Below are 14,205 nucleotides of genomic sequence, written 5' to 3' on the forward strand. Positions count from 1 at the left end.
CACAAGGTGTCAGTGTAGCTCTAGTTTCTGGGCCATAAATCTCCACCACATCTCAGCCAGCTTGGACAATATAGGCCAGTGTCTGACATGGTCTCTGAGAGCACAGTGAAACTTGAGAATGGCATTAGTACCCCACTCTTCCAGGCTGAAATGGTGGTGTTAAATGACCGCAGTTATATAAAGACAAAGCTCTGACTTCTTCCAAAGCCAGCATTTTGTGGAGTGAAGAATGCTATTTTTAGTTCTGGTTATTTGAAGTTAATCAGTGTGTGTTACACTGAGTTTCCTAACCCCTTAATGTTCTGCTTGCCATTTAGTGCAGTGATCTACTGAGCATCTAAGGTAGAGACTGGGGTTTTTCTCTGCATTAGAAATGGGACTAAATGAGATTCATCTTGCTATGAGGGCAGAAATGCGTTGAAATGCCGGATGCAGCTTCACCAGTGCACCAGATGAGGGCAGCACCTCCCTCCAACCTCTGTCTCCAGCTGAAACCCCCCTCTGTATAATCACAGCAGGAGAAAATAAATGCTGTGACATAAGGCTGTTTAATCCTCTCTCTTCTGAAAAATGTATTCTGTCACGCAGCAATCTGCTCTCTCTTCCTCGTGTTTGCCTTCATCACTGCAGCAGCGGCGCAGAGACGCAAAATTACTGTTTAGTTTGATATTTCTGATGACTATGTGTTACTTTTTGTTTCATTGCATTGTGATCCTTCATCTTTGCCATACAGAACAAAAAACTTGACAAAGACCAATCATTTTCAAATTAATGATAATTAGTAAGCCTGAAATGTTCTGGTATTTATATCTCTTCCTCTGTACTGTATATCCTGTACCACAAGCTACAACATGTCCAGATCAAAGCCCTTGAGGGTCTTCATCCCAGACAGGAATGCCAGTCAGGTGATCGACATGTGTCTGTGTGCCAACAGCAGACCTAAAAAGCCAGCCTTCTACCCAGCAGAGACTGCTACTAAAAAAGCAGGAGTGTTCAGAACCACAGCACTTCCTCATACAAATGAAGGTAGTTTTAGTGATGCACTTCCCAGAAGGTCAGAGAAACCACAATCAAAGAAGCAAAAGATGAGAAATCCTGATTTTTTTTCCACTAATATGCTTCAAGTGTCTTTCTGTTGGCCCCCCCCCCGTCCCTCCAGTTTGCAGGATCTCTGTCAAAGTCTCCACTTAAGCCGATGATGACATCGCTGAGGTTATTTTCTCCTCACGAGCCACAGAAGCCAGCAGTAACAATGACAACTAGACTCATCTTTTTATGAAAAAGTGGTTGCATCACCCTTGAATTTGCAACAAAAGGAGTGTTAATGCTTCCTGTAACATCTGACATCTAGCAGAGGTATATTTTGCATCATTTTAGTGGCTGTTTGGCTTTATAAATACCATTATAGGATAGACAAGCGTTGCATTTTGGAAATTCGTGTGAAACAATGTGACCGTCCTTCACTGCGCACTTTATTTCTACTATTGTTCATAAAAGACTCCTTGAAAAGCCCAGCCCTGTGTTTTCACCCTGCATCAGAAGAGGAGGAGGATAGACGATGGGAGAAGGGAGGGAGGGAGGGAGGAGAGGGTGAGGCTATCTGTCTCTTCACAGTCCTGACCTCCAGAAGTCCAGCAACCTGAGATGCTCAATGAAATATTTAAAGCTTCTGTTTTATCCGCAGTGCGTTGGTCAAGACAAACTGCGGGTCTCCATGACGTAATGCCGAAGCCAAACGCCAGCTGTGTGATTGGTCCACGTTGCGGCAGGGTTGGTCAGGTGTCCTGCGCCGCTGTGGCCTTTTAAGGCATTACGATGCCCTGAGGCTCCACATTAGGCTCATGAGCTGTCTGCTGCAAGTTATGATCAATCACCGCTGGCTGCGGCGTTTTCCGTAGCAAAGCTTTTAGCTGTAAATCTGCCTGGTGTGTACATTCTTTCATGAAGGCTGACACAGCTCAAGTTCTACTCATCTAAAGGAGAGTTTTTCTTCTTGTCGTGCCTTGTGTTTTGAGGCCTCCATAGATGCAGAAATGTCCTCTTCAAATTTTTGATTGTTTACTTGTGTCACATTTGTAGTTGAAATACCAATTTAGATTTTGGTCTGCTGGTGAACCAAGAGCCTGCCAACCAATCGGGGTGAGCCATCACCAGCATCCAGACCCTGGTGTTGGGTGTCTCAGGTTGGGGTTGGGTGGCAGGTGATGAGCTCTCTCAGGTTACAAGCTCTGTTTCAGTGGCATGGTGGGGGTGAGTGGTGCTGGTGATGGCGGCAGTGCAACAGCAGCAAGCGGTACAATGATACCTGGGTTTTTACTAATGGATGAACCTCTGATTAACAAACCTCCACCTCAACCAGCCTCTTTTACTGCCCCAGAGCAGGGAGGCCGAGCTGGTGAAGGAGCATGCATGTATTAATGTATGAGACAAAGAAACATGGGATATAGATGCAGTTTTCGATATCAAAGAACAGATAATATTGTTGCATATTGTGTCGTTGTGGACATTAAACTGACATGCCAGCATTCAACTCAGCTTTCTGTGTAATATAGGTGGAGTTACCCTTCAACAACTGACATTTTGCAGCAGTATTTTTTCATTATTTCTAGTTTGTGTTTACTTTTACAACTAACAATTTGGGAGATACAAGCCAGAGTAGCGTTTCGGAAGCATTTGCTGAGACTGTCTTTTATTGCGCACTTCGTTTTCAAGCACCAGGATGGAAGATTAAAAGTAAAAATAAAATACTCTTTTGAATAATCAGTTCTGTTTTCCACCCCGGCTCCCCGCTCCTGCATCAAAATGCAAAAATGTTCCCAGAATGAGTTTAGTAATTGTCACCATTATCATGTTTGATTTAATGTCATTGCAAATATGGTTTTGTTAGTATCTGAAATATCTATAATTATATGACTAAACATCTTGACCTCCTTAGTATTTCTTTTATCAGATCAGTTTTTAAACACTGAACATCCCTGTAAAAAGACAGTTGTCATTTTAGGTTTTTGTTCTCTTTATTTCATTGTTCATCTTATTTTTGCTGCCACTTTTATGGTGTTTTATCTTTCTGAGTAATTTATGTTGCATGTGCTGAATAATCCCCAGTTTAACATTTGCAGATAACAAGTTATGAATTCATATTTTCTCTGACTGAAATCACTAATCATCCCCGCTGTGCTCTTGGATTTAACAATATTGAAAATGTCTGTTTTTACTTTGTGTGGACACAAGAATGCCACATACACTTAAAGTAGTTTTTCTGTAAAAAATGAGCATATGACTGAAAATCTTGACCTGTTTAATGTTTCTCTTTATCACTGAGCCTCCCTACAAAAATTAAAATGAAAAAGCAGCTGTCAGTTTAGATTATTAGTCTTCTTTTTTGTCCAGTGTTTTATTTTCCTGAGTAACATTATTGCATGCAGTGAAGGCCCTAAATGATCAGTTTCAGTCCATATTTTTCCACCACTGTTAAACTTTGTGATTTAATATGACTGTTTTTAAAATCAAATCTGCCACTTTTCGACATAAAATACCTTAGAATGGTGTCCATGATTTAATTTACTGTATCAGATGTCATTTGTTTCGGAGGACCTTGATGAAATTGACATTTTTCTTAGCATATTTTCCTGTAAGTACACGAGAGCAGTCCTAAATGATCGTTTTCATCATATATATATATATATTTTAGCTGTTTTGGATGTTTTGTGCCAGTCTGCTCGTTTTTCTGCATCACATCGCAATTAAACTCATTTATTTTCCATTTTTTCCTCTTCTTCTTTTCAAGCAACTGACTCAATCTTGCCGCATTATTATTTCATCCGGCGTCCTGTATGAACTGGAGCCATCCATGGCACCAGCGTCCATCTGATCCCTCCTTTGGCACCTGCTTCATCTGGCTGCTGCACGACGACCAAAAGGACCAAAATGAGCATTTTAAATATTCATCGAGGCCCTAGTCTTCTCCTTATACACGCAGATGATCCTGCCTGGCTCCAGTTTCAGCATTTCCAGGTGGAAACCACGTCGGAGCTCGGAGATGCTTCGGGCTCCGGTTCTCCAACAGTGAACACCAACCCGGGATTAATTTCACTGTCGCTATTCACCGTGAAAAGGAGTGAAACCGAACCCAGCTGCATCACCTCTAAATATTAGACGAGTTTTGTCCACCCAGTTATCTGCCTAATTATCAACAGCAGGTAAATGGACTCTGGCTGGCCATCAGAGAGGAGCAGCCCTCATATATTAAGCATCCAATGGTGAACCAGGCGCACAGTTCTGGCTCCCTTTGGCGGTGCGTAAAACCAGGCAGGAGGACGAGGAGCAGCACCGGTGCGCACTGAGGGCCCACATCTGGTTCTGCCAGGACTCCAGGCCTCCATCAGGTCCCTGCAGGTCGTATGGTGTTGGCTAGGAAAGGTTTTGGTGACAGATTAATGAACAAAAAGAAGTTTAAATATAGAAAATCTGATAATATTCCCGCTTTGGTGTTACAGCAAAGGTATTTTTCCAGGGCAGGAAATGTTACGCAATCTGTGCCGACTTTAAATGCAGTGTTTGATAATCATTAGCCATCTGGACGGAGTCATTTGATCTTGCAGCATCTCGACCCAAGAACTGCAACCTCAACAGCACTAAAACTAATCCCGGGGTAGGAGGGGGAGGGCTGGGAAGATGTGCCAGGTCGTCTGTTTGATGCATGCTTGATTTAATATCCAGAAAATGCCTAGCAAGCCATGTTGCACTGCTCATTAATGCGCGATTTAATCTTGTTTTACTCCGGCAATTAGTCTGAAAATCCAGTTCTCGTTTTAAAAACAAAAGAAATACGACTATGCCGCTTTATGAATTATTTTCTCCAAAAATCTCAGTTTTCTAATTGAGAAAGCCTTGTTTTGGTGACCTGACCGTGAAGTACAGGCCTGCAGGCCTTCAAGCAGACATCAGGCCTGTCAGGCACACTGGAATTTATTAAATATTGAAAGCCTGAACAGCAGAATGCGCTGCATTACAGACCTATAATAAACATCTTAAAAGGAGCATTAGATTGTAGATTTAATGCGTAAAGTAAGAACAGAGTGCACTAAAATCCACTGAGCTTTAAATTTGTGCATTAATATTGCAGAAACATACAGCTAAAGCCAAGTCCTGCAAATGTCCATCTTTATCCTTATGTCTGTTAAATTTCCTTTTCTTTTTCTAACGACAAATAATTTCCCAAATATAAATTATTATCGTAAAATCCAGCAGGCTGCAGGGTTTAAAAAACGGACAAGAAATCCTGTCGTTTCTCGGGTTGGTTCAGTCAAAAGAGGGGGTTGGTCCAAATTATTTGTCAGGAAATCGTTTAATCCTGAGAGACAAAACCAATCCTCATCCGCTCAGACTGCACCAGTACCCGGGTTAAATCAGCACCACTTCTAAGGTCTCCAGAGTTCCCCCTTAAAGAGCCAGGGACCTGAGTACGAAACAAACAAACAAACAAAAAACCGCGAAGGGGAGACAGAAGTGGGTTGGATTAATGATTTGGAGGTTTGGTTTAAAATGTGTTTTATATATTTTCCTACCGGGTTAATCCGTGGACTTGCCGTCGGAGGGAGGCTGGATGGATCCCGGTTAAAGAAACGCAGGTAGGCTGCATTTTGCACCGTTTGGTTTTAGTTTAGCCTCAGAACGTACCATTTAAAGGGCAGGAGCGCAGTGTCACATTTCAAACACACACATAGCTATGAAGTTGTGGATAAAAATAAAAAATGACTTACTTGTAGTTGTTTTCTATCTTTAAAAGGAGATTTAAGTATAGAATATTGCAACTTTTATGCCTTTTTGGAGCTCCAGTTTAAGGCTGGAACCTGTTGTTGCGCCTTTAGGCGTCTGCGCCTTTAAAAAGGTGCAGGAAGCACCTTTCTTTCTGTCAGTGTGCAGTTTGGACGCGCAGGTAAAAGGGAGGAGGCAGAGTTTGGAGAGAGAGGAGAGGAAAGAGAGAGGAGAGGAGAGGAGCGCAGGGGCTGAATTTGACATTTGATACTCAGGAAGTTCAGGACTCCGCTTGGATTTCTTTTGTTTCATTGTAATTCTGCAGAGCTGCTGCTGCAGACCGGAGGCTTGTGTCACTTCCACGCAGCGTTGATAGTTGAAAATCTCCTTAAATGATAATGATAGGTTGAGGACTAAAATGTGCGCTCAGAGTTTTGTGGCCTCAGAAATGACGCACAGCGGTGGACTCGGAGAAAAGGTACGAAGCGTATTTTATATTGTTTATATAGTTTAGCATCGTTGTATTATAGAGCTTATTAACGGAGACTCACTGAAGCCAGGAAAAGTTAGAAAATAAGAAAAGCTGGGAAATTTCACCAGAATAAAAGGCCAAGATTAACCCTCGAAGCTGAAATATACTCTACGCGTCTGTTGTTTTTTTTAGGGGGGATTTGGTAAATTCAAATTAGAATAAATTTAGCTTCAGTTTTAATTAGATCAAATGCAAGGTGGGACTATTTTTGACTCTTTTGTGTTAAACAACAAAACTAATCCGATCAAATTCAGTGGTAACGGAGTACAAACATCAAAACGACTGCAGGGTTACGTCATTCACTTGTCCATCGTTATTTTAAAAATAAATCTAGTGTGGCTTTAGCAGTTTTTGTATATTTTATTGTCAGTAATGCTGCTGGTCTGGGGTAGGTGGCGTAGTCATGTTGTACCTTTTATTTCCCTTTAAATACCAGGAGAATATAGTCGAAGTACGCAGGTTTTGTCAGCTTAATCCCGCGGATTAATACTGAATTTGGTACCTTGTAAATGTCCACAGGGGCTGTATAAAGAATATATAATAATAAATATTAAACAGACCAGCAGTAGAAATATCACAGAAGTATAAATTAGAGGCTGTAGAAAAGAGCGTTTTTTTTAATTCAAAGTGATCATGAAGTCGCAAATCCCAATAAACTCTGAGTATCTACAGTTTCCAGTTGGATTTTCTGGTTGTTAAAAGGCCTTTAAAAAATCGGACATACAGTTAAACAATTAAGGTTTGCATGACAGACAGTGAATGTAGATGTGGCAGCAGGACTTAGAGGAGTGTAAATCCTCCTGAAATAACCGTGAAGTTGAGGACTTGTAGACTCCCTGTTCAGACAAATGCGATTAAGTGAAGGGGCTTTGGAGCAGCTCTGAGGTTAAATCAGCGATGGCAGGGACAAAAGGAAGGAACATTTCAATATTATAAAGCCTGCGAGTGAATTCACCTGCTGCTTAATGATGGAGGATGGAAACGATGAGGGCTTACTATACATCTTCTTAGACTTGTGATGCCTTTGCCTTAGCCATCACTAACATTTCAATCCTTTATTCATTCATTTTGAATGTTGAATTGTATAAAAGCTTGTATTTTAATTGCATAGCCAAAATATGCACAGAATGCTTTAAAACTGAATTTATATTTGCATGTCAAGCAGTAAAGTCCTTTGTCAGAAAATGTACATAGCAGTAATAATTGTTGTTATTATTGCATCAGTTTCCAAATTATAATTACCATTAAAGAGCTTTTTTTTTTTTTTTTTGGTTTATAGGTTGTAATAAGTTTTGTTTTGACAGCTGGCCTTGATGACACATCAAAGTAAGACAGCTCTGTATGTAATTTATTGACCACATAAGTGCACAAGCAAAATTAATATTTACACAAGAGCTGCATTCCCAGACTTCAAAGTAGTGTTAACATGATCTCTTTGAATAAATTCACCATTAATAGCAGTTCTCTAATATATGAACTGCTGCTAATTTTCATTCCGAAATGCTGTCTTTCTTTTCCTCCACGCTATAGAGATGCTTATGTTCCAAAACTCTAATGAACCTCCAGTCTTAACTAATTAAGGTATGAAAAAACACAAGACAAACCTTTAAAGGACACAGGTTCTCTTTTTTTTTTCGACTTGGCTTTTTAGTGGTATTGATTTCTCCAGGAAATGGCAATGGGAGTCTTGCTCAGGGAGCCATTTGAGCGTCTGAGGAATCACTTAGTACATGGTTTGATCGCGGGAATCAATGGGAGCTCCGTGCACTGCAGGGCCCAGGGTGAGAGAGCTAATGGCTGGAGCAAAGGGTGGGGCGTCTGGGCCCCGGCAGCACAGGGCCGAGCACCATCAGCCTCTCCGATTCGGATTATCTGCAGCACCGAGATGCTTTTGACAACACAAGGTCAGGAGATGGGTTGAAGGTTATGCAGTGTATCGTAATTTAAATGATTTTATTCATAATAATCTGAGCAAAGAGAGATAAGGGAAGAATTGCTTTCGTTTTTGTAAGAAAATCCTTGCTTTCATTCGTAGTTGCCTCAGTGTTCACATCTGACTGCAGCCTTTTTGTGGAATTTGCGGTTCATGCAAATGAGATATGCCAACTGAGAGATCAAGCCACATTTGAACTCAGCATTTTATTGTATAGAAAGGGCAACAAAACCTTGCAAACTGGCTCTTAATTTGAATCATTCGGCTACATTTGAGAGCGTTCTTTGGACCACAGCAGCAACTGACCTTAAAGGTTAAAGCAAGGATTCCATGTGTCCTTTAAGGTTCTGATGAAACAGACCCAATACCGGTTTGCAGAAGAGCGCTGATAGATCAATGTAACAGCGCTAATCGAAAGAGCGAATTAAGAGGCAGTGCTAAAGGTGTCACCAGTTGGGGACAAGTTGGGGGTGATGGGGGTGATGGGGAGTGCAGAGCCAGGATGCAAAGAGATTATCCATCAACCGTAAGGGGCCTCCTTGTACCAACCTCATGTTTGGGACATTGGTGAAATAACTGAGAATTAAAAGTTCATGTATTTTATCAGTTGCATTCAGCGTTTGATGACTGGTATCAAGTGTTAGTTGTATGTCAGTGAAAAAAAGATTATTTTCCAGAGGTATCGTGACAGTTGCATCGTCTTCAGTCCCAAACTGCAATGAAAAATGGAAAAATGAGGAGGCATTCAGTAAAATTAGGCTATAATAATCAGGTTTAGATTTTGTTTGTCCTGCACAATACCCTTATAAAGCTCACATACAAAACAGTATTGCGGCACAAGATGCATTAATTGATGATTTAGATGCAGTTAACAGCTGTTAAAGTTACCTCTCCATTCCTTGGAATCTAAAAATGGCAGTCCAGGTGATTAGCAGTGAACAGTTAGTTGAGGATATTTGCTCACTCCCAGGATTGACTGGATGTATATTTAGTCGCTCACACGGAGACACCGAAGTCTTTGACCTGTTACTCAATGCACAGATCAATCCACTGCAGTGCGGGTGCGTCCTTAAGCTGCGTCACTGCAACACTGCGAATATACTGAAGGCTGTGGATGTTCCTGTTTGACGTCGTTTCTTCCCTTCGCTTTCTCTCTCCGCTCACTTTCTCTCTCTCCAGGCTGTTGTTTCTGCTCTGCTCGTGTGGGCTGGTGGTCTAGTTTGCATAGTTTTGCTTCGCTGGGCTGTCTGTCCTCGCAGGCTGGCCTGGGTGTTGGGGTGATAATGACTCCTGTTCTGTGTATGGCACTGGTAGAATTCACTGTGAGAGCTCACTATCAGTGAATTACCATAGGGCCATAAACAGAGCAGAGAAAGAACCACTTGATGATGCCCAATCCATAGCGGCTTTACTTTTCTGCGGCTCTCCTCTCTTGTTCGCTCGTGGGTGGGGTGAATGTGATGTAATGGCTGTGGTACAGCTGCATGAGCTGTGTTGTGCATATCTCGCTGGGTACCTGAACGCCTCCTCTGTCCTCATGTGTGTCGATAACAGCTTGCATTTGGATGCACCAGCCACTCCTCTTCTTTGCCCATTTTGGCACTAGCACATTTTTGCTTCTGTATATATACTTTGAGCAATTATGTGTAGTGCCAATATAGGACAAGATAGACTTTCATCGCTTTGGCACAATTGTGGATTGCAATCTGTTGGTGTCTCTCATGAAAAATTGCTCCTGATCTGACCCTGAATTCTCCTTGCTTTCACTTTTTTTTCATGTGTTTTTCATTTGGTCTTTATTACCTGAGTGGATAAGAGTCTTTAGTGGACCTGGATGCACATTTTGAAGACTTGCAGTTTGACACCTTATATATGAAGTTCTATCTCTATCCCAAGAATCCACAAAACAAGCTGCTGAGTTCCCACTTGTCCATCTCTCTCTTTTTATTAAAGCTAACTCCTCTTGATTCAGTTAAATGCAACCTCCTCTTCCGTGTTTGTTGAAGTGGCCCAGCAGCTCTCTTGTGGTGTTTGGCAATGGTAGAACTCACACTGGTGAGGTAGATGGATCCGGTGGTTCTAGACTTGCCAACTACCGCTTGAGAGCGTCCACCAGCTGAAACAGCAAAGACGAAAACCCCAGTTCCCTTCAAGTCTGATACGGAGAGACACGTCAAGAACTTGTCAGTCAGTGAGTGAGTGGCTGATGGTGGTGAAGGGTGGGGTGAGACTCAGTTCCTCCCCTGCACACCCCGGCCTCAAAGCTCCAGTGACTCTTTGACGTGGAGTTTGTGTAGCGGTCAGAGCGCAGAATGTCCTGGATACTGGGCTGAACTTCATTTAAGCTGTTTGGGAAGATAATCAGGAATAATTCTGATGAATATCCAGGTAAAAACACCGAGATGTTTGATTTCTGTACAATTTAGAAAGGCGCACACGCAGGAAGCGGTATAAATAAATAGTGCACACTTACATAGGGGACTTTTTAACCTTAGCTAAGTTCTGCACAATGGTTTGCAAAATGTTTCTAGCCTTCTATCAGGAGCAAGTTCGGGGTCAGTGTTTTGCCCAAGGATACTTAGGTACATGGAGGTGCTGGGGATTGAGCCACCAACAGTTACATTCATTGAGCTGTTGGAGGCTAATTATTTTTAGCCCTTAATGAAATCTAAATGCGGAATATTAAAAGACTGTTCTTCAAAAACTGCAAAAAAACACCAGACATGACCCCTAATACTTAGTTAATTTAGCATTAATCTGATATATATGATACCTGTTGGTAATGTTTCACTAAATCAATTGCACAAATGGGCTGTAGAAGATGAGCACCTCCTCTGAAAACAAAAAACAGACCTTGAGACCTGCAGCCAAAAATCAATTTAAGTGTTTCTTGAAACAAGAGAATCCAATGCAAATCAGTACAAAAATGTCCGTCAGCACAACCCAAAACATTACCTTGTACAGCACCCCAAACCAAGTCTTCATAATGTGCTACCCTTCCAGCTTTTCAAACGGAAAGCTTTGCTGTTTCCATTTTGGCAATTATGAGGATTTTTTTGTTCACTGTAATTTCAAAATGTTTGGCGTTTTAGGCAGCTTGTCAAACAAAACAACAAGCAGTTATTATGAACATTACCTTGTTCTCTATAAGCTGACAGAGGTATATTACCCCAATCTAATGTTTCCTGATGTAGACAATAACTAATGTATTATTTAAGAGAAATAATCAGCTGAGTAATAAATAATGAGATAATCATTAGTTGCATCCCTGCATTCATTTAATGGAAGAAACCGATGGCTTGTAGCTCCATGCTGATAATGTTATGACAATAATGGGTTCCTCTGTTTGTCTCGTAGATGTGTCTTCTGGTTTGACAGAGCCAGATGAAGTGAGCGCAGGGACGCCGTGGTTGGACCGAATGTACAGAGGTTCAGCTATTCCGCCTTCGGCCAGCCATCGGGGGTTCCTCTCTTAGCTCTGTGGCATAATTGGCAAACCGTGCGGTGTCATCTTACCCTTCTCTTTCAATGCGGCCTTTTTCCCCCTCCTCCCTTCCCCAAAAAGGGTGGAGAGCGAGAGGGAGCCTTTTTCTCAGATGCCGGTTTGGTTTGCCGCAACAGTCCAGTGACAGTTTGCCTCAAAAAGCTGCTACACACTGAGCTTCATATATCTGGGTCAGGGTCTGCTAATGTAGGTGACAGGGGGATCTGGGGATTAAAACCTCTTTATCTGCCTTTGCATAAATCCCGCTTTATAGCCTACACTTCAGCTTTAGCTAATATGATTTGTATTGTCACCAGTTTGCTTGCAGGCTAGCTATATTTGATCTACGTGGGTGCCAACCTTGGACCTTTGCAGAGGCTCTTTTGCTTTTGTGCGGATCGGCCATTTTGAACAGAGGGTGGGTAAGTGCTGAGATGTGCATACTAGATCTCAATTCAAGCTGTTATTTACCAGACGTATCCGTGCTTGATGAACATGAATGTAACGGGTGAATATGTTCCCAGTTTGTTGTTCGTCTGCACCTGCTGACTCATCTCTGAAATTACATATTGCTTTTTTCTTTCTTTCTTTTTTTAACACAGTAATTCCCTTATCTGTAATGCAAATAAATACTTTCCAAAGACTGATCCATTGTGTCAGACTCCCTCTAATGATCTTCTCTGCAGCAAAGTGCATTGTGGAATAACCCTTGTCAATGCGAGGCCTTCTCCAGATGGACCGAGCGGCTCAGGTTACACCGCATTTTTCAGTGCCCCCTCTATCCCACAGCCCCCCCTGGCCCCTTTCTCCATCTCCCTCACAAACACACACACACACAGTTTCCTGGGTGGGTAGAGTTTGAGCTGAGACAGTGCTTCGCCTGTGTTCTAATGCAGGCTGCAGAGCATTAGTGAAATGAGATTATCATCGTTCTTACGCAGTGTCTGGGTTGGAGGTGGACAGAGGTGTGAGCTGGGAAGGTGAGGAGGCCATTATTAGACTATTAGACTACATTATGGTGGAAGACGCTTCATCAGCAGTGTGTCAGCTCCAGATTTATATTAAAATTGATTTCGTTTATTATGGAATCCATTACTGTTTCCATCTGACGCCAGTGGGACAAACGCGAAGGAACAGCTTACATTTTCAGGGTGACAGAGGTCATTTCCTTGTATAAGTTGTGGCCCAACCCTTTGCTCAGGACGAGGGGCAGAGCTTATGTCTTGTTCGAGCAAGAGGGGGCTTGGACTGCAAGCAGTCTGCCCATATGTGTGTGCGTGTGTGTGCGTGCAGGACCCGGGATGCACGTATTAAGAAACGATTAGTGGAGATTAAAGCTCTGCCCCAGAGTCTGCTTGCACGACTCCAGGCAACAAGAATGACCAACCCCTCCCTCCTCCTCACCCTGCAGTGCCCCCTGTGGAGCCACTGAAGCTCCCGGCTGCAGGCGAGCCGGTTGGCCGGAGGGAAGGATCGATGGGGCTACCTCTTCCCTCCTCTCTCTTCTCAGTGATCTTCCACCACTAAATATATTGCCCCCTTTAGAACAGAGCCCGAGCACTCACGCTGCAGTATGGCTGCCGAGATTGGATGGTTATTATGACTTCCAATCAGATTCAAAGTCAGTTGATGGATCTGATGATTGGAAGAGTGCATCGCGGTCTGCTGCATGATGATGTAACCATGTCACACACATTGCACCACTTCTAAAAGAATAACTATGAGGCAGAACTGCTAGGAATGCAGGTGAAGTAACATATATTTATACAGAACAAAATGTTTAAGGGCATATTTATGTGAAATTTCCAAATATAAGTTTTAAAGAATGTGTTACAAATAAGAAAACCTACATTTAGTAAAGATAAAATGACACTGATGAAGTGACTGATGCACAGCAAGTGTAAAAAGTTCATTAAAATAGAAAAGAGTAAATAAAAACCGTCATGTTGTCAACTACTGTTGTTTGTACTTTCAAATTAAAAGTCTCCAAAGCTTCATTTGCAACTTGAAATTTAGTGTGCTGTAAAATTATTATTAAAAACAAAGGCAATAACAGAAAATTGTAGTATTCTAGTTAGTTTTTTAAAATGTAGTAATTAAGGGGCACAGTGGATGGAATAGACGACATTAGTTTGTGACCTGTTCTGTTTCATAACTCATTTAGGTTCAGCTTTAATCACACAGGAAAAAGGTTTCAGCGCACTTAGTGTGAGTGTCGCTGAGAGGATGGAGGTGAGGAGAGAAGCAGAAGGAGTGACTTAGGCAGCACGAGGTGCAGACCTTTTTCCAAGAAAGCCCGCTAATAAGGCCTCTAATCTGCAGTGACACTTTGCATGCGTGCCCCACACCTACAATGACAACACATTCAAACATAGGTTTCCTCTTTCCTGCCTGGACCATCACATTGCGCTCGAGCTCACCGTGAGGTGCCAAGCTGAGATTACAAGAGGCGGTGTAAAAGAAACAAAATAAAATGGGATATTTTCATCTGTGCGAATG

The sequence above is a fragment of the Acanthochromis polyacanthus genome, chromosome 1, assembly GCF_021347895.1.
Source record: "Acanthochromis polyacanthus isolate Apoly-LR-REF ecotype Palm Island chromosome 1, KAUST_Apoly_ChrSc, whole genome shotgun sequence".
NCBI classification, from domain to species: Eukaryota; Metazoa; Chordata; class Actinopteri; family Pomacentridae; genus Acanthochromis; species Acanthochromis polyacanthus.